We start from the raw sequence: 4,268 nt of genomic DNA on the forward strand, positions 1-4,268 counted from the left end.
ACGATCTAAAAATGCCAACCACTTTCTACAAATCGGCGAGGGTGAACACAGAATAATGTAAGAAGTTATCGAAAGCAATCCAAAAAAGAACCTGATGAGGTCTTACGGATCGCTAAAATAATAACTTAAAGACTGGTCGAATGTTAAGAAGTCGAACTAAGTCAACCCAAGTTATAAGTAAACCCTGAAAAGAGGTCTGGCCAACCCTATTAAAGAGGATTACTTTAACTTAGAAGGGCCTGGCATAACAAAGTTAGCCCAAAACAAAAAGTTATACAAGTAATCCCTGAAAGAGATCTGATAAAGATCCAAGAAAGAGGATTACGCTATAACTTAAAGGAGACCGACATAACGAAGTCGGACTCCTACCACAAAAAAGTTATACAAGTAATCCCTGAAAGAGATCTGATAAAGATCCAAGAAAGAGGATTACGCTATAACTTAAAGGAGACCGACATAACGAAGTCGGACTCCTGCTACTGGAAAATTATACAAGTAATCCCTGAAAGAGATCTGATAAAAGATCCAAGAAAGAGGATTACAGATATAACTCGGAAGAGACCGACCTAAACGAAGTCGGACTCCTACAAAAATAATCCCTGAAAGAGACCTGACCAAGGTCCAGGAAAGAGGATTACAGAAATCGGTTGGAGAAACACCAAAAATACCTACAAAAACGAGAAAACAAGTCAGAACCACACAGTTACAACCTCAAAGGTCCAACATTCTCAGAAAACAGAAGAAAATATCAAAAACCTTGATATGATCTACAAAGTTTTAAAGCCTCGGAGGCCATCAAAAAAAGGATAACGAGCTACTTTTATTTTTCAAAAGGTTGCCAGACAAAACAACCAGAAAAAGCAAATAAATAAAAAGTTTTAAGAAGCCCACAAGCCGGGCCAACTACATAAATATCTAGAAAGAGATCAGCAAGCATCAGGAGCCTTCTTGGCATCATCAGGACAAGGAGAAGGAGGACGAGTCTGAATAGGCACGGCATCTATAGTCCCATCCTCCCGGTTCAAAACCTGGCAATCCGAATCAGGTGCAACCGGAGGAGCAGAAGAAGTCGACACTTTGGCAGAGGACACAGGAGGAGGATCAGCATCATCATCATCATCGTCATCAGGGACAATCTTGCCATCCCTGACAACATTGTCCAGGCTGAAAGAGGTGAGATCGGCCTCGGGAGCAATAACCCAAACTTGCTCCTTCAAGTTCTCGAAAGCAGCAGTCACGCTGCCAACAAGATGACCTTGGAGCTCAGAATAATCTTCCCAGGCATTGTTCAATTCCTCCCTCAGGCGCATCACCTCCCGATAAGTCGTAACGTAACTCTCCTTATGCATCAAGGCCGTGTCCTCGGCCAACCTCAAAGAAGCCGCCAGTGAAAGGAAACTCGCCTTCTCATTCTCTAGATCCTTCTCTAACTTGGTTGTAAACCCCGGTTAAATTAGTTAATAAATTAGTTTTTAATAAGGAGGATTAGAAATGTGAATATTATATTAAATTAGGATAGAGCTCATCAAAACGAGAATTTTGACACCAATTTCAAAGAAAACGGTCAAAAATTAGACCGAATAGGCCGAACCGGTTGAACCGGGCCCGAACCGGGCTGTCGGTCCAACCGGACCCACACTTTTAATGAGCCCGAAAGCCCTTCTTCTCCATTTCACCAGCTGCAGCGTGAAAATGCCCAGGGAGGAGAAAAACACTCCCGAACCTTTACGGTAACCTTTCAACCCCCATAACTTCTCCGTCCGAGCTCCGATTGCCGCACCGTTTGCGGCCACGCGTCCACCGCGTTGAGCTCTACATTTCTACCGGAACAATTTTACTGGTAACTTGTTTAATCACTCTCAGCTTCATCTTCCCCCAATTTTCGAATTTTAAGTGGGAATATTGAATTTCTTTGATTTCTGATGTTTTAGGATCCAATTAGCTTGAGAGAAACGTTCACTCTTGCTTATGTGAAGCTTGGGTAAGGTGAGGATACGATAATTCTATTTTATTTTCATTGAATTTGAGCTTTGAGTATTAAATTATATATATATGTGTTATGAATGTGTATTAGGTTGTGAATAAATAATTGGAGCTTGAAATTGTGAATACTGGAACTTGGAGGAAGCGGATTAGTTGAGTTTTGAGGGGCTGTCTTGGTTTTGAATAAATAGCTTTGGTCGTTACGTGGAAATTGGCTAAGGTATGGTTTAGGTTTCTTGCATTTAATATATAATGTTCTGTGAAAACTTAGGCTAGACGGCCATAGGATAAGTTGGAATGCAGGTGTATGTTTAATGTTTAGTAATTTGTCGATGAATATATTTGGTTGAAGTTTATTGGATAATTAGTTATTAATCTTGGATGGTGAATGTTATTGTTGATGAACATGGTTGGTTTAGTGCTAATGATTTGGTGAATTATTGATTTGAGATATTTTGTGTTAGAAGCCTAGGATTAGTGAACTATGATCCTTAGTTGAATTTTGGTTGTTGGATTTGAATATTGTATGAATATAATTGTTAATCTGAAGTAGATTTATTGTGGTGACTGTTATGATGATGAGGAATGGTATGTTGAATTGAAAAGAAAGCAGGTTTGGACCCGAAAAGGGTGGCAAAGTCCAAGTTTTAGAGGAGATGCTGTCGAAATTTTATAAAAATTAGAGATTTTGTTTATATGATTATTTAAAAAGATTTAGATTCAAAGGTTATATGATTTGATTTAGAGTTATAAGAAAATGAGCATGTTTTAAGTTTGATTCATTTAGAAAAGAATGAATTATGTTTTGAATTGGAACTATTGATAGACGGAGTGGGAGGTGTGATAATGAAGGATAAGGATTGAATATGATTGACGTATAATGATGAATGAGAAGCAATTGAGAATGATGTGGATGTTGATGAATTATAATTAAATTATTTATATGGCTTATGAATTTGAATGATCTGAGATACGAGATTCCCTGGGTTAAGTGCCGTGGCTTGCCACCACGTGTACCAGGTTGAAAACTCGATACTCTGTTGACCCTACGATGTAAGTGTGACCGGGCACTATATAAATTCCCGGGAATGTTACCCCCATTGAGCAATATTGTTTATTTGAGAAAAAGCTATGCATAGACTCTTGGGGATGCACGTCGGGGGACAGTCTAAGTACAATTCAGACTTGTCGGGTTGGCTGGATAACCGACAGATGAGCCTCATCAGCCATAGGACAGGCATGCATCATATGCTTATTACTTGAATTACTTGCTTGTGCTTTAATTGGGTGTGTCTAAATGTACTTGTCATGTTAAATGTGTATTTGTTACCTGCAGTATTTGTAACCTTCTTGTGCTTGCTTTTATCTGTTTATTTGTCTGTGAAAATGCATGATGGAATTGGAGGTATGGAGGAATGGCAGTATGAGACTTAGATTTTAAGGTTAAGTTAAGTTAGGTTTAAATGTTCTTAGAAAACCACCTTCTATGGCTTATGTTTAATACTTTAAGCTCTATAATCTGAGTGTCGGTGTTCTAGGATTGCCTCTGACATTCCCAGGACCTTATATATTATGTGTGTGGCACCTTTACCATACTGAGAACCTCCGGTTCTCATTCCATACTATGTTGTTGTTTTTCAGATGCAGGTTGAGAGGCATCTCGTTAGGCGTCTGGACTTTTGAAGCGGAGTGGTTACTGGGATATTTTGTTATGCTATGGTGTATATATATGTACTTAGCTTTCTCTCCGAATGACTTATTCTTTTTGATCCTCTTAGAGGTTTATGGAGAGGCAGGATTGTGTATATGTACTTTTGGGTTTGGATATGTATGTATATATGTGTAAATATTCTCCGGCCAGTCTTGACTTCGCAGGCTAAGTTAGGAGCTTGTTATTTTGTATCCTTGGTATTCTACTCCTACTTCTGTTATCTTGTGTTTAATAGTTATGATTTTCTTAGCACACAGGTTAACTCGTTCTTTGAGCGTTGCGCTTTTATTTCGCGATTTTTGTTTCCTCTATTCTTCAAGGATCCTAGCATATTATAATTCTTCTGCTATTATATGTACTTATTTTATTCAGAGGTCGTAATACCACACCACTTCTGTTTTACGACTTAAGCGTAATACTTAGTGTGGTAGGGTGTTACATTGGTCACCTTTGATTCAAGCTCCTCCTTCAGCCCCTTCATCCGATCAAACTCCTGCTTCGCCTCCTCCATAAAGATTCTGAGCAGTCCGAGGTATAGCAGCCGACATAAACGCCATTTGAACATGATTTTGGG

The 4,268-nt window shown here is 39.0% G+C and overlaps 1 long non-coding RNA gene across 1 annotated transcript; it reads left to right on the forward strand.

The window, feature by feature from the left end:
* The first annotated feature begins 1,683 nt into the window (after positions 1-1,683).
* LOC130932518 (uncharacterized) lies at positions 1,684-3,836 on the forward strand. The gene is made up of 4 exons (XR_009067475.1): positions 1,684-1,840; positions 1,932-1,986; positions 2,075-2,203; positions 3,625-3,836. It is a non-coding gene; the product is annotated as an uncharacterized LOC130932518 (long non-coding RNA).
* Positions 3,837-4,268: the final 432 nt, after the last annotated feature.

The sequence above is a fragment of the Arachis stenosperma genome, chromosome 6, assembly GCF_014773155.1.
Source record: "Arachis stenosperma cultivar V10309 chromosome 6, arast.V10309.gnm1.PFL2, whole genome shotgun sequence".
NCBI lineage: Eukaryota > Viridiplantae > Streptophyta > Magnoliopsida > Fabales > Fabaceae > Arachis > Arachis stenosperma.